The 25,647-nt window shown below is 37.9% G+C and overlaps 1 non-coding gene across 1 annotated transcript; it reads right to left on the bottom strand.

The window, feature by feature from the left end:
• Nucleotides 1–3,469: 3,469 nt before the first annotated feature.
• LOC127124227 (small nucleolar RNA R71) lies at nucleotides 3,470–3,576 on the bottom strand. Its single transcript, XR_007803849.1, has one exon. It is a non-coding gene; the product is annotated as a small nucleolar RNA R71 (small nucleolar RNA).
• Between the last annotated feature and the right edge of the window lie 22,071 nt (nucleotides 3,577–25,647).

Consider the following 25,647-nt stretch of genomic DNA (forward strand, 5'->3'; position numbering starts at 1 on the left):
CCAAAATTCAAATTTGCTACTGGTTAACCGGTTAACAAGGATGTGGTAACCGGTTACTTATTGAAAATTTTGTAAAACACCATTTTTTCTATTCTTTGGTAAGATAATAATGTTTTTGCGTACCTTTACCCTGGTTCATCATAAGACAGGTTATGACGAGTTTATATGTCACCTTCATCCAATATTCCAAGCTCTCTTCGAATTTTGTAAAACGGTTCCTTTGCGAGAGGCTTGGTGAAAATGTCGGCCAGTTGGTTATAAGTATCCACAAATGTAACTTCAACATCCCCTTTGAGCACGTGGTCACGAAGGAAGTGATGGCGGATGTCGATATGCTTCGTTCTTGAGTGCATGACTGGATTTTTCGTAATGTTGATGGCACTTGTGTTGTCACATCTTAGCGGAATACATCCGAGATCTATTCCGAAATCTCGAAGTTGTTGCTTTAGCCAGAGTATCGGAGCACACGAGCTGCCTGCGGCTATATATTCTGCTTCGGCTGTACTCAGAGCAACACACGCTTGTTTCTTGCATGCCCATGAAACTAGTGCATTTCCGAGAATGTGACATGTTCCACTCGTGCTTTTCCTATCTGTTTTACATCCTGCATAATCCGCGTCAGACTAACCAATTAAATTGCACATACTACCTTTAGGATACCATAGGCCAACATTTGTCGTTCCCTTGAGATACTTCATGATTCGTTTGACGGAGGTGAGATGTGATTCCTTTGGATTAGCTTGAAAACGAGTACAGAGACATACACTAAACATTATGTCAGGACGGCTTGCCGTCAAATACAACAAGGAACCAATCATACCTCGATATTTGGTGATATCAATTGAAGTACCGGATTCGTCTTGATCAACATAAGTTCTGGATCCCATAGGGGTAGACATTTGCTTGCAACTATCCATGTCGAATATTTTTAAGAGTTCTTTGCAATACTTGGATTGGTTTATGAAGATACCATCGTCTAGTTGCTTGATTTGTAAGCCGAGAAAATAATTCATTTTATCCATCATGGACATCTCGAATTCTCCTTGCATCATTGAGGAGAATTCTTCACACATATCTTTGTTTATTGATCCGAATATGATATCATCAACATATACTTGTACCAACAATGTGTTGTTCTTGATTATTTTGATGAAGAGAGTTTTGTCAACCTTGCCTTTTTCAAAACCTTTTTCACAAAGAAAGTTGCTAAGTCGATCATTGATAACACTAAAATTCACCGTATTTTCGACTCCGATTTCGCATGCATTTTAGTAGTTTTCTTGTCATTTTATTGTGTTATTACTATGTTTCTCTTTGTTTTCAGGTTTTTACTTTAATCGGAGCCCCGATCGAGAAAAGGAGTGAAAAAAAGCTAAAAACCCTAAAATTCAGTATTTTGTACTTGTGGCTCCCACTGTGGCTGGCGCCAGGGACCCTGCCATGACGTGTCCCAGCTCAACTTCCCTCAACTGCCACGTTCCCCACTACTTCCACTAAGGCGCCTCAGATTGGCCTTGTGGCGGGCGCCACAAGAGGAAAATTTTTCCCTCCCATTTTCAAGTTGAAGGGCATCCTTGTCATTTCCATCATTTTACTCTCCTATAAATAGAGACTCGAAATCACTTATTCAAGCATCCAAACTTAGAGCAGAGGCAGATCCAAACTTAGAGCAGAGGTAAACATAGAGCAAACTTTGTTTCACTTAGGCATATATTCAGTATTTTAAAGTGGTAATCGCTTCGCATTGGGGTGTTACCACAATTGTGTAATCAAGTCTGTGATCGAGTCTGTAATCGAGTTTGGAGAACTTTGGAAGGAAGTTAATCTTGCCGCCATTTTCATTTTCGCTTTGCATTTTATTCAACCCTCTGATTGGAGCAGGTTTTTATTACTTTGTCTTTACTTTATTTATTTCCCGCACTCGCTTTACTTTATTTATTTCCCACACTCGCTTTACTTTATTTATTTCCCGCACTCGCTTTACTTTATTTATTTTCCGCACTCGCATTACTTTTATTTATTTTCCGCACTCGCACTACTTTTGTTTATTTTCCGCACTCGCACTACTTTTATTTAAATTCCGCACTCGCACTACTTTCATTTAAATTAATGCACTTTTACTTTACCATGTCTAACTAAATCTATAAGGTTAGAATGTGAGGATCTTAATTGAACCGATAATCCGTACAATTGTTCGTAGAAACACTTAAGGGCTATTTTAACTTTCAACTTAAGTTTTCCCGCACTTTAATTTCCGTTGGGTAAGATCGAAAGTCGTCAAACGTCTATTTAAACTTAATTGTTTTTAACTATTTCAAAAACAGCGAAAGCGCTTTGTTTAGTTCATTAGGAGTCTTAATTTAAGAAGAAAAGAGATTTTAAAACTATTTTCGGACGCGTTTATAAGTTTAGAGTCTGGTTCATGAGAACCTCTTTTGGTTAAGAAATCCAGGTTAAAATACTTTTCAACTTAGTCAAGGTACTATATTTCTTAAAAATAGGTTTACTACTCTAACGCAATGCGCGCCTTTTTATAAGTGACAATAAGAGGGTTTGATTAGGGAGTACAACTCGGTTCTGAATACGCGAAAGCGACAGTTCCCGTTAAATTGGTTCTTTTCAAAGTAGGAAACACTGCCCATAAGTAGTTCTATTAGCAAGTACTTGGATTATTAATTGATTATGTGAATTACATTCGACCCTGTCTTTATTAATTGAACTTTATTCAACGCTTTACTTTTCATTGCACACTCTAAAAACACCTATTTTGATTGCCTTTGATAAACACCATAACAATAGATAACGATAGATTGACACTTGGTCTCTGTGGATTGGACAATCTTTTATATTACTCTAACGCGTTCGTATACTTGCGAAAAGCACGCATCAAGTTTTTGGCGCCGTTGTCGGGGACCAATTTCGTCAAATTTCATTTCCCTGTTGTTATATCGTTTAGACTTAGGCTATTTCCCTCCGGTCAATGCGAAGAACTCGCAGCACCGGAAGTTTAAGCTTAATATACCCTCTGGCAGAACCTGAACGTTACGCTCGCCTACGTTTATTCTTTCATAGAATTAAGAGAGCTATGGCCGAAGATCAAAACCAAAGACCTCTTAAGGACTTCGCTCAACCATCCAACGAAGAACCTAGTTCTAGTATAGTAAACCCAACCATCCCAGCTAATAATTTTGAACTTAAACCCTCCCTGTTGCAACTAGTGCAACAGAGACAATTCGCAGGTCTCGCTACTGAGAACCCAAACCAACATTTAAAAATATTTCTTCAATTAGCAGACACTTTTAAAACCAATGGAGCTTCTCCTGAGGCAATACGTTTAAGATTATTCCCTTTTTCCCTCAGAGATAAAGCCCTATCATGGTTAGATTCCCTTCCACCCAATTCTATTACGACTTGGGATAATCTTAGAAGAGTATTTCTTGCTAGATATTTTCCCCCAAGTAAGACCGCCGTTCTTCGAAACCATATAACTAGATTTACCCAAAACCAAAGAGAATCATTGTTCGAAGCTTGGGAGAGATATAAAGAGTTGTTACGAGCATGCCCACATCATGGTTTAGAAAATTGGTTAATCATTCAAACCTTCTATAATGGACTTCATTACAACACTAAGATGACCATCGACGCTGCCGCAGGCGGTGCTCTGATGAACAAACCTTATCCTGAAGCTAGTGCCCTCATCGAAGATATGGCTCAAAACCATCAATCATGGGGAGTCGAACGAGCGACAGTTGAGAAGAAGGAAGCCCAAGGAGGAGTGCATGAACTAAGCTCTATAGACATGATGCAAGCTAAAATGGACGAGTTAGCCCTTAAGGTCGAGCATATGTGCATAAACCCGAATACTGCAGCTACAGTTTCGTCGGATTGTGAGATATGTGGAACCAAAGGACACCAATCTGCAGAATGCAGTCTATTAAACGAAACCCACTCTGAGCAAGTGAACTACACCCAAGGGAACCCATATTCGAATACCTATAACCCTGGATGGAGGAATCACCCAAACTTCTCCTATAAAAACAATAACCCTATCCAAAATAATGCACCTCCGAGACATAGTTATCAAGCCCCAAGATCAAATCAACCTATGCAACCTGTGCCACCAAAGTTGAGCCTTGAGAAAATTATGGAAAATTTTATCACTGCTATACCCAACAAAACAAGGAGTTCATGAACCAAAACATTCATGTTAGCGAATTGATTACTCAGTTAGGAACCAAGGTTGACCAAATAGTTACTCATACCAAGATGCTTGAAACCCAGATCTCTCAGGTAGCTTTAAACCAAGCCCCTCAGACCACACCTGGAGGACAGTTCCCTGGACAACCTCAACAAAATCCGAGAGGACAAGCCAATGCCATTACCCTACGAAGTGGGAACGCTTATGATGAGCCACCAAACCCTAGATTGAGTGAACCCAAAACTTCTAAGGAATGTACCAAACCCACGGACGAAGTAAAGGAACCAGAGGAATCTGAAAACCAGGAAGGTCGAGAAAAAAGAGAAGAACCTAAAGATAAAACTTACGTACCACCCCCGCCATATAAACCACCTATACCATATACGCAAAGACTCAAACAAACCCAAATCAATAACCAGTATAAAAAATTTATTAAAGTTATAGAAAAACTTCATGTAGAAATCCCTTTCACAGAAGCCATCACCCAAATACCTTCTTATGCAAAATTTCTCAAAGACATCCTTACCAACAAACGTAGACTTGACGATCCGAAGCCTTTGGAATGTAATGCTATTTCCGAGAATAAATTAGCCAAAAAACATAAATATCCTCGAAATTTCTCCATTCCTTGTCTTTTGGGTAGTCATGTCATCGAAAAAGCTTTTCTAGACTTAGGAGCTAGTGTGAGCTTAATTCCTTTAGCGGTTTGTGAGAGGTTAAACTTAGTAGAATTACAGCCCACTAAGATGTCGCTTCAGTTAGCCGATAGATCTGTTAAGTATCCGATAGGTATCTTAGAAGATGTCCCTGTTAGGATAGGTCAGTTATTTATCCCCACTGATTTTGTTGTCATGGACATCAAAGAGGACAATGATATACCAATCCTTCTAGGTAGACCATTCTTATCGACTGCAGGAGCCATAATAGATGTCAAGAGAGGAAAGTTGACCTTTGAGGTAGGTGACGAGAAAATAGAATTTATACTTTCGAAATTTCTTATGGCACCTGTGATGGGAGACGCGTGTTATGCCTTAGATATCATTGATGAATGTGTTAGAGAATTAGAAAAAGAAGAAATCATAAAAACAATTAAGTTACCAATGGAAGATGATGACTTTAAGAAACCTTACATCGATGATAACCTATATGAATGTTTATCCCTTACCCCATATCCTATACCATGCCTTAAGAAACCAACCTTAGAACTTAAGGAACTGCCTAAGAACCTGAGATATGAGTTCCTCGATGAAGAGATGAACCGTCCAGTCATAGTCAGTGCTACCTTGAGCCAAGAGGAAACAAACCAACTTTTAGACGTTTTACGAAGATATCCCTCAGCCTTAGGATATAATATCTCTGACCTGAAAGGTATAAGCCCATCTGTATGCATGCATCAGATTTCGCTCGAAGAAGATTCAAAATCCTCCAGGGAACATCAGAGAAGGATAAACCCTATAATGAGTGATGTTGTTAAAAAGGAAGTTCTTAAGTTACTTGAGGCAGGTATAATCTATCAGATCTTGGATAATAAGTGGGTGAGCCCTGTGCACGTAGTACCTAAAAAGGGAGGCATTACAGTCGTGCAAAACGATAAAGGCGAACATGTAGCAAAACGGTTAGAAGGAGGATGGCGGATGTGTATAGATTATAGAAAATTAAATAAAGCAACCAGGAAGGATCATTTCCCTTTACCATTTATAGACCAGATGTTGGAGCGTCTAGCCAGACACTCTTACTTCTGCTATCTAGATGGATACTCTGGATTCTTCCAAATACCTATCCACCCCGAAGATCAAGAAAAAACTACCTTTACATGCCCTTATGGAACTTTTGCCTACAGATGAATGCCATTCGGCCTCTGTAATGCCCCAGCCACTTTCCAATGCTGCATGATGTCAATCTTTGCAGATTACCTAGATGGTATCATGGAAGTGTTTATGGATGATTTCTCGGTTTGCGGATTTGATTTCCACAATTGCCTTGCTAACCTTGAGAAAATCCTGGAGAGATGCGTGGAGGTGAACCTCGTGCTAAACTGGGAAAAATGTCATTTCATGGTGACCGAAGGAATAGTTTTAGGACATATAGTTTCCGAAAAAGGTATAGATAGAGCTAAAATAGAAGTTATAGAAAACCTAAAACCACCAAAAACCATCAGAGAAGTCCGAAGCTTTCTTGGACACGCTGGATTCTACCGGCGTTTTATTAAGGACTTCTCCAAAATAACTAAACCTTTAACTGGACTTTTAATGAAATATGTTGAATTCATTTTCGATGAAAAATGTAATGACGCATTTAATCTTTTAAAGCAAGCGTTAGTATCAGCACCCATTATGAAACCACCTGATTGGTCAGAACCTTTTGAGATAATGTGCGATGCTAGTGATTATGCAGTTGGAGCTGTTCTAGGACAAAGGAAAGAAAAAAAATTACATACAATTTATTATGCCACTAGAACCCTAGATGCTGCCCAACTTAACTACGCAACAACTGAAAAAGAATTACTCGCTGTAGTTTCCGCTATAGACAAATTTAGATCTTATCTAGTAGGAGCAAAAATTATAGTTTACACCGATCATGCTGCCATTCGTTACCTATTAAGTAAAAAAGATGCCAAGCCCAGGTTACTCCGATGGATTCTATTACTACAAGAGTTTGATTTAGATATAAGAGATAAAAAAGGCACTGAAAATGTAGTAGCCGATCACCTTTCTAGGCTAGAACATCTAAAACCAGAACTAGTACCCATAAATGATGATTTCGCCTATGATAGACTGATAGATAGACTAGAAACCATTGAAGATAATAACCTACGCCCTGATGAGCACTCCCAAAATTCCTTAGCAATAAGTAACGTACCCTAGTATGCAGACTTCGTTAATTACTTAGCTACTGATATAATACCCCTTGATCTTGACTACCACCGCAAGAAGAAATTCTTCCACGATGTGAGAAACTTCTATTGGGAAGAACCGCTCCTTTTCAAAAGGGGTAAAGATGGCATTTTTCGCCGTTGCGTTCCGGAAGAAGAGGTAAATAGTATTATCGAGCATTGTCATTCTGCACCCTATGGGGGACATGCGAGCACCTCTAAGACATACGCCAAGATTCTTCAAGTTGGCCTATTCTGGCCTACCATGTGGCGTGATGTCTATGCTTGCATTGTCAAATGTGATAGATGCCAACGCACTGGAAACATTTCAAGTCGTGATGAAATGCCTCTAAGAAACATTCAGGAAGTAGAACTCTTTGACGTATGGGGTATAGATTTCATGGGACCTTTCCCACCATCCTAAGGAAACAGGTATATCTTAGTAGCTGTAGACTATGTGTCTAAGTGGATTGAAGCTATAGCTGCACCCACAAACGACACTAGGGTAGTAATCAAACTATTTAAAAACTACATATTCCCTAGATTTGGAACACCACGTTTAGTCATAAGCGATGGAGGATCACACGTCATATCAAGGATATTTGACAAACTTTTAAGAAAATATGGAGTTAGGCATAGAGTAGCAACACCATACCACCCACAGACTAGTGGCCAAGTAGAAGTATCCAATAGGGAGATAAAACAAATCCTAGAGAAAACTGTTTCTATTTCTAGGAGAGACTGGTCTCAGAAGCTTCAAGAAGCATTATGGGCCTATAAAACCGCCTTCAAAACCCCTATAGGAACTACTCCTTACCAACTAGTATATGGAAAATCATGTCCCTTACCGTTCGAATTAGAGCATAAGGCCTATTGGGCCATTAAAACTTTGAATTTAGACTACCTGGCCGCTGGAGAAAAGCGTACCCTTGACATTCATAAACTAGAAGAACTTAGGCAATCTGCCTACGAGAATGCAAAAATATACAAAGAGAGAACAAAAGCCTATCACGACAAAAGAATAGTAAAGAAAAACTTCAATATAGGTGATCATGTTCTCCTTTTCAACTCTAGGTTACGACTCTTCCCTGGAAAGCTACGCTCAAGATGGACTGGCCCTTTCGAAGTATCCAAGATTCTGAGATTCGGAGCCGTAGAAATCAAGAACGAAACCTGTAGTCCATTCATTGTAAATGGACAAAGACTGAAGCTCTACGAAGGAGGAGACATTCCAACATACTACTCAAGCCACACTCTGATTGATCCACCGATCCCTACTACTACAGGTGTATAAATTCTAATCGTCAAGCTAATGACGTTAAATAAGCGCTGCGTGGGAGGCAACCCATGGTTTTTCATTTTACTTTTTTGCATTTATTTAATTTTATTTTATTTTATTTTTATTTTTCGCCGAGACTAAATATTTGAATGGTTTGTATTTTCAGGATCACTTTCCTAACTTTTACAGGATGCAGGATTTCGACGATATGCACATAGCCTATAGATATGATGCTCAGAGAGAGCGCTACATCGCTCTTTATCAGCGCCCTATGGCGCCCACACGTTATCCTGATCAGCACTGAATGGAAGCACTGGGTATCAAGCCGAGTATCCGATTCCTGAGCCATCAGCTTCACTGGGACGAGTTTGCTGACGACTTGAGTAACACCTACAGGAACTTGAAATTGGAGTTCCTCAGTTCATTTGATTATGACCCATACTTTGGACCGGATGGGTATGCTGCTTTCAGGCTCTTTGGAGTTGAGTACTCTTTCAGCCAGAAAGAGTTCGGTGACCTATTGGGTTTCCAGACCACTCCTGATGCTATCCCGGAGACACCTATGGGATATTTTCTGGGTAAGGAGGTGGAGAAGTTTTGGAGTGATATATCAGGTGGCAGAAGCCAGGATCCATCTACGCAGCTGTCTCATGTTATACATAACCCTGCCTTTAGATACTTCCAGATGATATTGGCACATTCCTTCCTAGGAAGACCGGATGCTGAGACATTACTGAGTGAAGAGGAGATCTTCCTACTATTTTGTGCATCCCAGTCTCGCCCAGTAGCATGTGGGAACTTTCTGTTATGTGGCCTCAGCGGTGTCTCCAGATTGACCGAAGGAGTCATCCATGTGGGCGGGATCATTACACAGATTGTTGTCGCTTTAGGTTTATCTCGCAAGTTGTTACATCTCCGGGCCTACTATGGGTACACTACCATGGACATCGACTTCTGTTTGACCAGAGGGTTGATGAGGAGAGCCTCTTTCCACCCATGTCAGTTCCGATTGCTAGTCGACAACGAGGCTATTCATTATTTCACACTGCCTGATCCTATGATGACTAGTGTGCATGACCCAGTAAATTGGAGTTATGCTCTGGAGGGCCAGGGAGAGACCATCGAGGAGCCGAGATCACCACCCATTGCTGAGTACATGCCTACACCACCTTCTCCCAGGATCATTGTATTCTCTAACAATCTATCATTGCAGACCCCAGACATCCGCACCTAGATTGCAGAGTATCGTAGAGAGATTGCAGAGCTTAGACAGGAGGTGGCTGACCTCACCTTACAGATGGGAGTATCTGATCTCACCCACGCTACCAAAGCCGACTGTTTATATCAGGAGATCGCAGAGCTCAGGCAGGAGGTAGCCATGCTCCGTGGATCCACTCAGGAAGACGACATCCCTACTATATGATCTCACCATTTCATCTTATTTTATCTCTTTTTTATATTTCTCGCATTTACATAACTCATTTTATATCATCACATTTGGAATATTTTATCAACTATGTATACACATTGATATTTATACTTTTATATACATATATATGTCTTATGTTTGTTTTATTTACATTTTTACTTTAGTTGTTTATTTATTTATTAATCTAATGTTTAAATTTTATTTTATTTTTATTTTTGCTTTTATAAATTTATGCAAGCCAATGATACTAGGAAAATTACAAGACAAACGCTATCCGGACCCCTCAAGCCAAAAGACAAAGAGAAGCCCAAGCCATAGGACCAAAATCCGGCCCAGCCAGATTTTGCCTTGTGGCGCCCGCCATAGACCCTATGGCGCCCGCCACGGCGTCTGTAAAAGCTCGGGGCAGACTCCCTTTCTTCACCATTTTCACACCTTACAACCTTCCAAACCCATTTTTCCGCCTTGCAAAAATGTCCTTGAACCCACAAAAAGCTCACACCTTTCTCATCCTCACACCGTACAAATCATTTTCCCGATTTCCATTTTTATTTTCATCCATCGGATTTCATAAAAATCCAACCTTTTCACATTCCACTTCATCTTCTTCGTCACGTTTCAAGAGCTACACAATGGAGTTTAATAGATTCATTCTTCGAGGAGGGAAACCGGGAGATAGGCAAAGGAAGACTATCGAACGGTTGCAAAATCGGGAGATCCTCCCGACAAGGTATGTTGACGAAAATTGTCTCTACACTTTAGGTATCTATCATAGCATATTTCATTTATTAGATAATTTAGGTTTGCATAATTTCTTTTCAAACAAAGAACCTACCTATGAGCGATTGACAATCGAATTTTTGAGTTCTTTAATCTATATTGTCAATCCTAACACTGCTAGCACAGTTGGTACTGTCAAATTTAGAATGTTTGTTGTTGAATATGAATTCAGTACCGAAGAACTAGCAGGCTTGTTAGGAATCCCTCATGGGGACGGTGCAATTTGTGAGGCCCCTTTGGATTCGGATTGGTCAGTCGAGGTGTTCTCCTTCTGGTAGAGATTGTAAAACACTTCCATAAATTCTTTTGAAGGAGTTCTTGCCTCGACTATCCATAACCCGACCATCAGAGTTTTTAGATATCTGTTGGCATGTACTATTTTTGGCCGGGAAAATCCAAATAAGGTTAATGCTAGAGAGCTTCTATTTTTGCAAGGAAGCCTCACAAATAGACGAATTAACTCGGTCCCGTTCATGCTCGCTCATATGACTTTAACTTTAAATAAAGTAGGACCGATTTCTTTTGGAGGATTGATTACGTCTATTGCTCGGGCGCTTAACCTGAACAATAAGATAGCTACCCTAGACCCCTTACCTCCTCACACAATTAACCTAAAATTTCTGAGAGACATGAAATTGTGCCGATTGAGGAGAGAAGGAGGCTATGTGCTTATGGTTCATGGTGTAGTTATCCCATCTGTTGTTTTACCATGCACTAGACGTACAAATGTACGAGATGAAAGGAATTGGACCTACGCTTTAGATGCTCCACCCGTTCTGGGTCCTCTTCCTCCTAACATTCCTGATGAGGCGGGACATGACACTGATGACGAATATGATCGGAGAGAGAGATCTCCCGTACCTGATGTGTCCCCCCATCACACTTCACCACCACACACCGCACCATCTTCTTCTTCTTCTTCAGGTACCGCTCCTGGCTTTTATATTACAGAGGAGATGGCGTGACCACATGGCTATAGAGCAAAGGCGTGACGACCTACTCTCTACCATCCAACAAAAACTGGCGAATAACATGAGCTTCATGCAAGAATCGCAGCGGAGGACAGACAGGTCCTACGACACTGTTTTACAGTCCCTGCTTAAGATTACAAATACGCAAGCCCATCAGCGACAATACCACCAGCAACACATGGCACTCATCGAAGCCACTCAAGGTTCCATTTTGGGTAACCTTCGAGAGGTGAGGACCGCTCAGGATGCCTTAAGGGCGAGGATGGATCAGAGAGACCGTCGTCGTACCCGATCCCGTCGTCCACCTCAGGATGGCGAGGGCACCAATGGTCAGCAGTAGGTTGTCAGGTAACTCTTCCCTTATCTTATTTCGAAACATTGGGGACAATGTTCGATTTAAGTGTGGGAGGAGACTCTATCGTCTTTTCTTTATCGCTTTTCTTTGCTTTTTTTTTAGTTTGTTTATTTTTATTGCCTTTTAGTTGTTTATTTTGCTTTCAATTTAAGTGTCTTAGATAATGCATGAGTCTGACGAGTCACCAAATATAGTGTATCTTTAGTACAGTCTAATCTCCCCATACTTTTAGCCCCACCGAAATTTTTTTGCAAAAAGAAAACAGTGTTATTCTGAAAGTTCTTGGGATTTAAAGACGGGTTTGAGTAAGGATGCGGTGACTTGGGAGAACTTTGCGAAACATCAATATTATTTTAGCACCATAGACTTCGTAAATATAGGAATCAGTCCCAAAACCCCATATACCATGGCCTTAATCATCATTTCGGTATAAGCCCTCAGTAGTTTATCTCAGCAGTCAGCTCCGCCCTACGCATCCTCTACGCAGGGGACCGATGCAAATAAGTGAATGATCCAGCAAAACAAAAAAATAAAAGAAAGCAAAAAGGCAACTCCGGTATAGGTGACCCTCACAAAGTCATTTAAACCGAAGAATTGTAAAAATTTGCTACAAAAAGAAAAAGAAAAAGAAAAAGAAAAACTTATCCGTTGTTAGTTGGTTCAGAGGTATCTGGCACTGAACTCGGTAGGGCGGATTATGATCTGATCCCCCACAACTACAGTTGGGTCAAATAAAAGGGTTTACACAAATTTATGTACCAGAAACCCCATGTTTAGGTCATAATCACTAACAGGTCACTCTACTATGAAGCATGTACGGATAACGGGCTTAATGTGATTGCGCCTGAATGAAAAGGACACAAAAAGAGATGAAGAGGCAGGCCTAGGTATTGTGTTATAATATGGGTTGGTTAATATAGGAATGAAGTTTATGTCTGTATTTGCGGATTAGTGTCATCATGATACCCTTAGTTCACTCAGTTAGTACCTATCACTGCATCCCGACTTAAACTTAGAACCTTTTTAACCTGAAGCACTCGTTTACACCAGTTTTTATTTTATGAGCTTTTTAATGTTTTGCTTGAGGACAAGTAAAGGTTTAAGTGTGGGAGAGTTTGATAACACTGAAATTCACCGTATTTTCGACTCCGATTTCGCATGCATTTTAGTAGTTTTATTGTCATTTTATTGTGTTATTACTATGTTTCTCTTTGTTTTCAGGTTTTTACTTTAATCAGAGCCCCGATCGAGAAAAGGAGTGAAAAAGAGCTAAAAACCCTAAAATTCAGCATTTTGTGCTTGTGGCTCCCACTGTGACTGGCGCCATGGACCCTGCCATGACGTGCCCCAGCTCAACTTCCCTCAACTGCCACGTTCCCCACTACTTCCACTAAGGTGCCTCAGATTGGCCTTGTCGCGGGCGCCATGGCCTTGTCGCGGGTGCCACAAGAGGAAAAGTTTGCCCTCCCATTTTCAAGTTGAAGGGCATCCTTGTCATTTCCATCATTTTACTCTCCTATAAATAGAGACTCGAAATCACTTATTCAAGCATCCAAACTTAGAGCAGAGGCAGATCCAAACTTAGAGCAGAGGCAAACTTAGAGCAAACTTTGTTTCACTTAAGCATATATTCAGTATTTTAAAGTGGTAATCGCTTCGCATTGGGGTGTTACCACAATTGTGTAATCAAGTCTGTGATCGAGTGTGTAATCGAGTTTGGAGCACTTTGGAAGGAAGTTAATCTTGTCTCCATTTTCATTTCCGCTTTGCATTTTATTCAACCCTCCGATTGGAGCAGGTTTTTATTACTTTGTCTTTACTTTATTTATTTCCCGCACTCGCTTTACTTTATTTATTTCCCGCACTCGCTTTACTTTATTTATTTCCCGCACTCGCTTTACTTTATTTATTTCCCGCATTCTCTTTACTTTTATTTATTTCCCGCACTCACTTTACTTTATTTATTTTCCGCACTCGCACTACTTTTATTTATTTTCCGCACTCGCACTACTTTTGTTTATTTTCCGCACTCGCAGTACTTTTATTTAAATTCCGCACTCGCACTACTTTCATTTAAATTAATGCACTTTTACTTTACCATGTCTAACTAAATCTATAAGGTTAGAATGTGAGGATCGTAATTGAACCGATAATCCGTACAATTGTTCGTAGAAACACTTAAGGACTATTTTAACTTTCAACTTAAGTTTTCCCGCACTTCAATTTCCGTTGGGTAAGATCGAAAGCCGTCCAACGTCTATTTAAACTTAATTGTTTTTAACTATTTCAAAAGCAGCGAAAGCGCTTTGTTTAGTTCATTAGGAGTCTTAATTTAAGAAGAAAAGAGATTTTAAAACTATTTTCGGACGCATTTATAAGTTTAGAGTCTGGTTCGTGAGAACCTCTTTTAGTTAAGAAATCCAGGTTAAAATACTTTTCAACTTAGTCAAGGTACTATATTTCTTAAAAATAGGTTTACTACTCTAACGCAATGCGCGCCTTTTTATAAGTGACAATAAGAGGGTTTGATTAGGGAGTACAACTCGGTTCTGAATACGCGAAAGCGGCAGTTCCCGTTAAATTGGTTATTTTCAAAGTAGGAAACACTGCCCATAAGTAGTTCTATTAGCAAGTACTTGGATTATTAATTGATTATGTGAATTACATTCGACCCTGTCTTTATTAATTGAACTTTATTCAACGCTTTACTTTTCATTGCACACTCTAAAAACACCTATTTTGATTGCCTTTGATAAACACCATAACAATAGATAACGATAGATTGACACTTGGTCTCTGTGGATTCGACAATCTTTTATATTACTCCGGCGCGTTCGTATACTTGTGAAAAGCACGCATCAATCATACCAAGCCCTAGGCGCTTGTTTCAATCCATAAAGAGCCTTTCTTAGCTTGAAAACATGTGAGGGATTTTTTGAAATCTTCAAAGCCCAGGGGTTGCTTTACGTAAATTTCTTCGTTGATGTAGCCATTAAGGAATGCGCTTTTGACATCCATTTGAAAAAGCTGAAAGTTTAGTGAGCAAGCATAAGCAAGTAAAAGGCGTATAGCTTCTAACCTTGCTACCAGAGCGAATGTTTCTTTGAAATCAATTCCTTCTTCTTGGTTGTAGCCTTGTGCGACCAGCCTTGCTTTGTTACGAAGAATGATGCCATTTTCGTCAAGTTTGTTTTTGAAGACCCATCGAGTTCCAATGATGTGTTTATTGCTAGGTCTCGGAACAAGTTCCCAAACTTGATTTCTTTCAAATTGATTGAGTTCTTCTTGCATAGCAATGATCCATTGGTCGTCTCCTAAGGCTTCATCAACTTTGGAAGGTTCAATTTGAGAGACAAAAGCCATGTTTAAGCAAGCATCCTTTAAATTCAATCTTGTTGAGACTCCTTGACTAATGTCACCAATAATCTTGTCGATTGGATGGTCTCTATGAGTTCTCCATTCTTTAGGTAGATCATTGATGTTTGCGTCTTGTGGATCTTATTCTTCATGGTGTTCCAGTTGATTTTCATTACCGGATATGAAATCTATCTCTTGAGGAATATCTACTAAATCATCATCATTATCAATAATAATATCCTCCTTGGAGGGGTTAGTTTCATCAAATGATACATGCATAGATTCTTCAATAGTTAAAGTTCTTTTGTTATAAATCCTATAAGCTTTGCTAGAGAGAGAATAACCAAGAAAAATACCTTCATCGGATTTTTCGTCAAACTTACCAAGATTATCTTTGTCATTGTTAAGGACAAAGCATTTGCATCCGAAGATATGAAAGTCGGCTATGTTCGGTTTTCTTCCGTTGAAAAGTTCATAAGGAGTTTTCTTCAAGATAGGTCTAATATTGACTTGATTACTTACAAAGCATGTCGTGCTTACCGCATCTGCCCAAAAGTATTTTGGAAGATTGGAGTCGCTAAGCATTGTTATTGCAAGCTCAATGAGAGACCTATTCTTTCTCTCCACCACTCCATTTTTTTGAGGAGTCCTTGGTGCCGAGAAGTTGTGAGAGATTCCATTTTCATCGCAAAATTCTTCAAAGGAAGCATTTTGGAATTCTCCACCATGGTCGCTTCTTATGGAGGCAATGGTTAGTGACTTCTCATTTTGGATTTGCTTTGCATACTTCTTAAATGCTTTGAATGCGTCATTTTTCTGCAATAAAAAGAGAGTCAAAGTGTATCTAGAGAAATCATCAACAATGACTAAGGCATAAATATTACCTCCGAAGCTCTTTGTTCTTGATGGACCGAATAAGTCCATGTGCAGCAGTTGTAATGGCCTTGAAGTGGTCACTACATTTTTGGATTTGAAGGTTGATTTATGTTGTTTCCCCTTTTGGCACGCATCACAAAGTCTATCTTTGATAAACTTTATCTTGGACAAACCAATGACGAGGTCATGCTTGATCAACTTATTCAAATGTTCCATATGAATATGTGCGAACCTTTTGTGCCAAAGCCATGGATCGTTGTTGTTTGTCATGAGACACTTTACCTTCAAAAACAAGTCATTAAGGGAAATCATCAAAATATTGTTAAGGCGTTTACCTTTTAGTTTAACCTCATGTGTGACTTCGTCTTCTATAAAGCACTCATCTTTAGTGAACTTGATCTTGAAGCCCTTGTCACATAGTTGGCTAATACTAAGAAGATTGTGCTTTAGTCATTTGACATAAAGAACATCTTCAATGGATGTGAAAGGTGGTGCACCAACAATGCCTTTGCCAAGAATCTTTCCTTTGTTGTTATCTCCATATGTAACAAAACCCTTGGCTTTAAGCTTTAGATTTGAAAATTTGTTGATGTCTCCCGTCATATGCTTGGAACACCCACTATCGAGATACCATAAGTTTGATGTGGATTCCAAACAAGCCTACAAAACTGATTAAGTTTTGTTAGGTACCCAAGTTGCTTTGGGTCCTTCATAATTAGTGCCTTTCTTTACCCATACGTAATGCCCATTAGCAACACTAAAGTTTCTAATATAGCAAGCATTAGGTGTATGGCCTTTAATACCACAATAAAAGCATGTTGGTTCAAAATTACTTCTATACCTAGAAGGATAAGACTTCTTCTTAACAAGGCTTTTCTTTTTAGGATAATGATGAACTATTTTAGGTTTGTTCACTTTCTCTTGGATTGGTTGGTCACTTGCCTTAACAAAGATTGTCTTGTTTGAGCTTGGTTTTGAAAACTTTGAGTAACCAAGCCCACTTTTATCATTTGAATATCTTTGTTGGCTAAGTACACCCTCCAATCCAATTTGTCCTTTTTCGTATCTTTCAAGAACTCTTTTTAGTTGGATAATTTGAAAATAAAGTGACTCACATTTATTGCATACAAAATTTTGTTTTTGATCACTAATCATCTTTTCTTTTTCAACTTCAAAACCTTTTTCCATTTTCTCAATTTTCTCTTCCAAAACTAAGATTTGTTTCTTTTGAGATGATATAGTTTTATACAAAATTTTGCATTCATTTAATAATTCATCTATGGCACCTTGCACATCATTATCCAAAAGTGAAAAATCATTACTAACCTCATTTACTTCATCATCGGAATGGTGTGAGGCCATTAATGCTAGGTTTGCACTTTCATCACTATCCGAGTCGGATGACGAGCTTATTTCGTTATCTTCCCATGCGACATAAGCCTTTTTGTACTTGTTCTCCTTCTTGCTTTTGAATCCACTTTTCTTAGGTAGTTGAGGACAATCTGGTTTTATGTGGCCTTGCTTACCACATTCATAACATGTTACCTCTTGCATTGAAGTGGAAGCTTCTCTTTTCTTGAAGTGTTTCTTTCTTTTCGCATAGAAGGAAGGTTTGTCATTCTTACCGAAAAAATTTCCTAGCCTTTTAACAAGTAACAAGAAGTTTTCATCCTCCTCCGGATTGTCTTCTTTCTCAACATCTTTGGAGTCAACTTTCAGAGCGATGCTTTTGGACTTCTTATCTTGATTCTCATGTTTTTCAAGTCTTCCAAGTTCCGTCTCATATTCTTGAAGTTTTCCAAACAAGTTCCGTCTCATATTCTGATATTACCGTCACTTTTCGTTGCCATTCCCTGGTTAAAGATCTAAGCACTTTAAGATTCAATTCATCATTACTTAAAGTCTTAGCTAGAGCTTTTAGATGATTTGTCAAGTGCACAAATCTTTTCTGCAAGTCAAGGATGGATTCTCCGGGCTGCATTCTGAACAACTCGTATTCTTGACTCAAGGTATTTAATCTTGATCTTTTAACTTCGGCAGTTCCTTCATGGGTTTCTACCAAGGTATCCCATATTTGTTTTGCCGTTGTGCATGCCAAAATGCGAAAGAATTCATCCATGCTGAGTGCACTTTGAAGAAGATTTATTGCCTTTTTATCATAGAGGACCTTCTTCTTATCATCATCATCCCATGAAGTTTTAGGCTTTGATGAACCAACGCCGTTAACAACCGTTGTAGGAACAAAAGGACCATTTTGGACAGCATCCCATATTTCTTCTCTTTGTGCTTCTAAATGAGCCTTTATCCGAATTTTCCAGAAGTCAAAGTATTCACCACAGAATAGTGGAGGCTTGTTATTGCTACCACCATCTCTGAAGACTAGATTATTATTTGCGGAAGCCATTTTAGATCGTCTAGGAACAGGTTACCTATAACCTGCTCTGATGCCAATTGTAAGTCTAAAATCAGTCTAAGAGGGGGGGGGGGGGGGGTGAATTAGAAACCTTGAAATTTTCTTGTTGTAAGGATTATTTTTCTGGTTTATAGTGGTGTTTAGGAAAGTAGTAAAGTGCAGAAAAATAATGACACGGAGATTTATCTTGGTTCCCTTCACAATCCGAAGGTACATCCAGTCCCCTTTCAACAAGAAAGAGATTTTCACTATTTGTTTGGACTTGTACAATGACCAACAAAGACCACCAAGAACAAACTCTTGGATTTCCAACAAAGTCCACTTATGAGAACAATCCTCTCAAAGTGACTCTCTTGTTTCTAAACAAACAAGGAAACCTTCTTAGTGATAAGAGAACAATCCTCTCCTATGCACCTCTTACTATCAAACAAGTAAGGATAAAACACTCACTATCTTAATTCCACTAATGCTGGAGAAATTAAGATGTGAAGAACAATAAGTGTATAATTTAAATGGAAGTTTGAATAATCTGGAAATATCTGCACATCAATTAAAGGATTGATCTTCTCCTTTTGGAATAATCAATCTCACAATGTTTATAGAAGTGTTCAAATGATGCATATGAATTTTGGACACTTATCTTTGAAAATAGTAAACAAAGCAAGATTGTGAAAATTAATTTTTAAGGAGGTGATTTGCAATCTGAAATTTTTTAGTTTAAATATCCTTCTATGAACCTCTTTAAACAAGTGCAAACAACCAATGGATTCCATGGTTCATAGAGAAGAAGCATGAATTGAAAATATGAAAAGTTGCAATTTTTCTACAAAAATTCCCAGTAGTAACCGGTTACATTAATTGTAACGTTAAGAAAAATTCAAATTTTAAACTGTGTAACCGGTTACCATGAAGGTGTTAACCGGTTACATGCTAACAAAATCTGCCCAGAAATTGAATTTTGTTTCGGGTTAACCGGTTACCCAAAAAGTGTTAACCGGTTACCACTATTGAAAAAAGGAAAAATTGAGAACTTTTAAAAGTTGTAACCATTTTAAAATAAATTCTAAGTGTCCATATCATATTATGCATGCAACAATCAATTGAACACTTTATATATAAACATTAACTAAGATTAAATTCCAATACCTTTGTGATCAATTTCTCGAGCGACTTTGAGTTATGTATGATTGAGACTTTGTGTGAATTTGCTCTATTGATGTCTTGATCCATTCTTTGATGATTGACCTTGTACGTGCATCGTTGTCTCCATCAAAATACTTGAGAAGCCATGTCTTCACAAAGATCATTTAATTCGTGGAGATTCAAAGCTCACCGTAGGTTTGGTGTTTATGTTAGAATATTTTAAGACAGGTCTTGATGTGAGGCTTGTACAAAGATCTAACATAGTGGAAAGTCCTTCAAGGTATGAGGGACTAGATGTACCCTTGGTTGATAAGGAGAATTAGGATAATTCTTTGTGTTCATTTATTTTCTAGCACTTTAATTTTCTGCACTTTATATTGCTAGGAATATATCATTTTCATATCCAAAGAAAATTAAGAACACAACGCAAAAATGAGAAAAATCGAGAAACCTTAATTCACCCTCACCCCTCTTAGGTTGCATCACATAGTTACATGATGGTAATAGGATACACCAATTTCATATATATGCTTGTGGGAGGTCCCTTTCATTTTGTTAGTCTCCATTCTTTTGGAAGATCTGCATTTTCCTGTGAAGTGACTGGGTTATGATCTTGAACTGATTCTTCTTATGTGACTTGATTATAATTATTATTTTACTCTTGGCCCAGTTCTTGATCATCTTCCAAATTTGTATTTTCTAGGATATCTTCACAATCAACAACTTCCACTTCTACAATTTTGGGGTTATTTTTGTCAAACGTAACAAGAATTTATTCTTCGGTTGTTTTGGTTCTTATATTAAAAGCTCTAAAAGTTTTGCTCAAAGTATAATATTTTATGAATATTCCTTCATCAGCTCTTGCATCAAATTTTCCAAGGTTATATTTCCCGTTATTGTGAAAGATATTTACAGAATTAGCCCAGAGGTATTTAGGAAGATTGGTCTCATTGAGTATCATCTTTGCAAGCTCTACTAGAGATATATTTTCCCTCTCTACTATCCCATTTTGTTAGAGGTTCGTGGAGTGAAAAGGGTTTTCCGAATACCATTCTCGTTATAGAAATTTTCGAAGTTCTCATTTTGGAAATCTCTGTGATGATCACTTCTTATGGATGCAATGCTTACTCCTTTTTTTGTTATGGATAACCTTGACTAGTTTTCACAAGGCAGAAAACATGTCTCTTTTGTAAGGTAAGAATTTTATCCAGGTATATTGAGAGTAGTCATCCACAATGACAAGTGCAAATACGTTTTTGCCTAAACTTACGTTTCTAGATAGGCAAAAAAAAGGTCCATATGAAGCAGTTGTAAGGGTCAATGAGTAGAAACTATGTTTTTAGATTTAAAGAAGGCTCTTACTTGCTTCCCTTTTTGACATGTATCATATAGTCAGTTTTTTTTCAAAACACAAGTTTGACAGTCCTTCAACAAGATCTTTTCAAACCAACTTATTTAAGTGGTTCATTGCAGTTATCTTCATTTGGTGAGTTTGACAAGTGTTTTCTGAAGATCGCATACTTTGTTTTTTACGCCATTGCAGTTATTACACATGTCAGGTTCTTCATTTGAGGTGGAAGGGTTTTGATTAAACTTTTACTCCTTTCCCTTAAGATGTTCTATTTCTCTTTCTAGGGTTTTTGTTTTTAGTATTAAGAGAGAAGATAATGTCCTTGGATGCAGAATAATGTGCTCTAGTTTATTTGTTTCTTTAGATAATCTCTTACATAATCTAAATAAATCATGATAGGAAAATTGTGAGGTTACATCATCATCTTGTTATTTTGTCATCAGACATACATTGGCTTTTTCATCTTCATCATTAGAGGATTCCATGTCATTTTCTTCCCATGCGACATATGCTTTCTTCTTCTTCTGATTCTTTTTGAATTTTTTATTTTCCTTTTTGAATAGAGGGAAATATGGTTTGATGTGTCCTTTGTTTCCATATTTGTAACATGTTGGAGTGAATGGTTTTTCTTCATCTTTCTTGTTCTTCTACTTGTTTTTTCTCTTTCTTCATAAATCTCTTGAAGTTCTTTACTATGAGGGTCATGTTATCGTTTGAGTTGGATTATTCAACTTTAAGTGCTACACTTTTGTTTTTCTCCTCTCCTTTATAATCTATGACAAGCCTTTTTTGAGTTTCGTTTCATGTTCCTGCAACTTTCCAAAAAGAGTGTGTGTCCATAGTCGCTAGATCCTTAGATTCACAAGTTGCAATGACTTTAGGTTGCCAAATACAGTTTAAGCATCTAATAATTTTCATGACTAATTCCTCATTTGACTCACGATGTGAGTGAATCGTGCTTGCATTTGATTTACGTTCTCTTCAGGTTTCATTTTGAAAAGTTCATACTCATGGGTTAACGTGCCCAACCTTGCCCATTTACCTTCATGGATAATTTGGAGGATGTACCACATTTATTTAGCAGTTTCTTAGTGAGAAACTCGTAAGAACACATGAAGATCGAGTATGGTGGTAATGATGTTCTTAGCTTTCAAATCGCGTTGCACATTCTCTTTATCCTCTTTGGACCAATCCTTTTCAAGTTTGTCTACTAAAACACTATTGACTTCGTGAATAGGGACAACTGATCCTTCTTTCACAACCTTCCAAATACCACGATTTATTCCCTTTATGAAGATTTTTATTTTCTCTTTCCACAAACATTACCCCTTTCCATTGAAGGATTAAGGTTTGTTTAGTGAATAGCTTGAAGATATTTTTCCTCCTAAAACGATTTGTCCTTAACAAGAGTTAGGCTCTGATGCCACTTGTTTGACAAGTGACTTCAATCAAAAGTGTGTGTGTGTATGTGTGTGTGTGTGTGTGTGTGTGGTGTGGAGGAGGGGGGGGGGGGGAATTGTGGTATTCAAAATTCGTGATTGATTTTAACATTTTCTCATTTAAGATCGTATTAGTAAATTTATGTGAGTAATTGCATCAGAGTATAGGGGTGTTCAAAAACAAACTAACCCAAGCAAACCAAACCAAACCACATCGAAACCGCAAAAAATCGCATTTGGTTCGGATCTATTTGGGACATTTTTTATCAAAACCATGTGGTTCGGTTCGGTTTGTATTTTTCAAACCGCACCAAACCGCATTACGTTATAATGCAAACATCACTTATCGCACATCCAACTCAAAACCCAAACTTGTTATGTCTTAGCCTTACGATTACAAATGATTTCCTCTTACTCACACTTAGGGTTTCAGTTTTAGTCTTCTCAAAATATCTCGTATTATTATCGCGCCTTCTTCTCATCTTATTTTTCATGTATATCTCACATCTTCTACTTTAATCCCTCCCCTTTTACTTTCTTTCTTTTTCATCTTCTCATTTTATGCTAGTGTTGTATGTTCCAATTACGTTTTTATTGCACATTTCTTCTCTAACCTTGCATCTCTTATGTTCTTTCTTTTTCATCTTCTCTACTTTCTAATCTCCATTATTTTTTTCTATTTTATTATAATGTTTTTTACATTGTTTAATGCTACTATTTTATGTTTTTATTTCAATTTTGTCTAATTTGATTTTTGTATATTGAATGAGAAGTTTTTGTCCAACTATTATGAGTTTCATTGGTATTTGGTAATATATGAATAATTAAACACAAAATTATGTTGTTCTCTATAAGTGTAAGTATTACTAAATAAAAATATTGTAAAAATCCAAACCAACCCAAACCGCATTGGTATGGTTTTGTTTTATTTCTAAAAGCCAACAGAACCAAACCAAATGACACACTTTTTTCTCTTGCGGTTTGGATGAATTTTAACGTCAAAATCGCACCGTGAACACTCCTATCAGACTCGGATAGGTCAATTTTGGTGGAAGCATTTTTCCTAGTACAAGTCTTGTATCTTCTTTTGGGTGTAATATTTATGGGATTCATGGTAGAGGTTATATGGTTTGTTGGATTTGGTTGGTAGGAGATAAATGGAAAAATCAATTTACATCACTAATGAGAGAGAGAGAGAGAGAGAGAGAGAGAGAGAGAGGAATTTTAAAATAAGGGGGAAAATTACGTGTAGTGTTAATTATGTTTTTACTAGTGGACATTTTCCAAAGAGAATGGTTAATAGCATCAATGATAGTGGGGGGTAAACAATTATGAAACTCTAGACAAGGACGATACATGCATTACTATGGATTACTGACATTATGGTGTAGAAATAATGATTCAAATTTGATTATTTATGAACAATCTCATGCTCAAATTAGTCTTTTACATGTCATTGATCCTACATGAATGAGTTATCTCTAGGTATGGCAACGGGGCGGGTCGGGGTCGATTTTTACCTTCCCCAAACCCAAATCTGAATTCCCAAACAATCTCTGTTCTCCGCCCCAAACCCAAACGGGGATGGAGAATCAAAACCCAAACCCGTCCCAAACGGGTTCAGGTTGGCTTCGGGTATCCCCGCCCCGCCGCCATTCATTTAGTGAAATCAATTTTTAATAGAAATATTTCAAATATTTTAAATAATAAATTCAAATTAAAATATCAAAACATTGACCACATATTTAATATTCTAAATTATCAAAAATAAATAATAATGTACATAATGAAATAAACGGGGCGGGTTTGGGGACGATTCAGAGTGGGTACTAGTGTTCCCATTATCCGACTCGTCCCTATATTTTAAAATCGAGGAAAACTCAAACCCAAATCCAAATTCAAACCCAGTCAAAGCGGGTTTTCCCTGTCAACTTCGAGACGGGTTCAGATTGGTACCCGCGCGTACGGGTTATGTTGTCATGCCTAGTTATGTCGAGATCATTGCTTTGTAGTTATTTTTTTAGACTTCTAACATTTTTTCTTTTCAAAATAAAAACTATCTTATGACAAAAAAATTATTTAAGAAATATTTATAAACAAAACTACAAATCAATGGCAGAATAAAACACAATATGTATTTTGAATATCAAAGTTATATAATTAAATAAGTTTTTATTTAGGCAAATTTACCGAGATAACCCACATTTTCGAAGAAATTCCCAAAATAACCCAGTTTTCAAAAAAAATCCCAATATACCCCACTTTTAGAGGGAGGCGCCAATTGGATTGGCGCCCCCTCTTAAAAATTGCAAGGAGGCGCCAATTGGATTGGCTAGGGCACCTGCCCTAGCCAATCCAATTGGCGCCTGTGTGTAATTTTTAAGAGGGGGCGCCAATCCAATTGGCGCCTCCCTTAAAAAAGCCTCAAATGAAAAAACTTCCAACATGAAAGTTGTAGATCTTTTCAAGACAATGAATTTGGATATAAATTTTGCATCATTTGGATTTTTTATGAGAAAGTTATGGGCAGTTGAAGTTGGACTTCTGAGTTTGTCAACTGTTATCAGACCGATAATGTTTTGTATTATTGCATGTGTTTCTTTTAGGAATATGAATTTTTGTCCAACATAACATTTGAACTAGACATCTTAAATTTTCCAATGCACTTGGTCCCACCTCAAAATAATAAAAAATGAGTGAGTTAGGTCCCTGCGAACTTGACCCAAAATTAGGGTTTATGTCAAAACAAGTGTATGTGAATTTTGCCAAAAGGGACCAACTTCAAGCCCTTTAGTTTGAATGATAAAAGCCTCAATTGACAAAACCTTCAACATAAAAGTTGTAGATCTTTTCAAGATAATGAATTTGGACTAAAGTTTTGCATCATTTGCAATTTTTATGAGTTAGGTATGGGCACCTGAAGTTGGACTCTTTGACATTTTATCTGTTATCTGACCTATAATGTTTTGTATTATTGCATGTGTTTGTGTTAGAGTTATGAATTTTTGTCCAACATAAGAAGTGAAGTAGACACCTTAAAGTTTCCAATGCACTTGGTCCCACCTCAAAATAATTAAAAATGAGTGAGGTAGGTCCTTGCGAACTTGACCCAAAATTAGGGTTTCTGTCAAAATATGTGTATGTGAATTTTGCCAAAAGGGACCAAATTCAAGCCCTTCAACAT

Source organism: Lathyrus oleraceus, chromosome 2, assembly GCF_024323335.1.
Source record: "Lathyrus oleraceus cultivar Zhongwan6 chromosome 2, CAAS_Psat_ZW6_1.0, whole genome shotgun sequence".
Taxonomy (NCBI): Eukaryota; Viridiplantae; Streptophyta; class Magnoliopsida; order Fabales; family Fabaceae; genus Lathyrus; species Lathyrus oleraceus.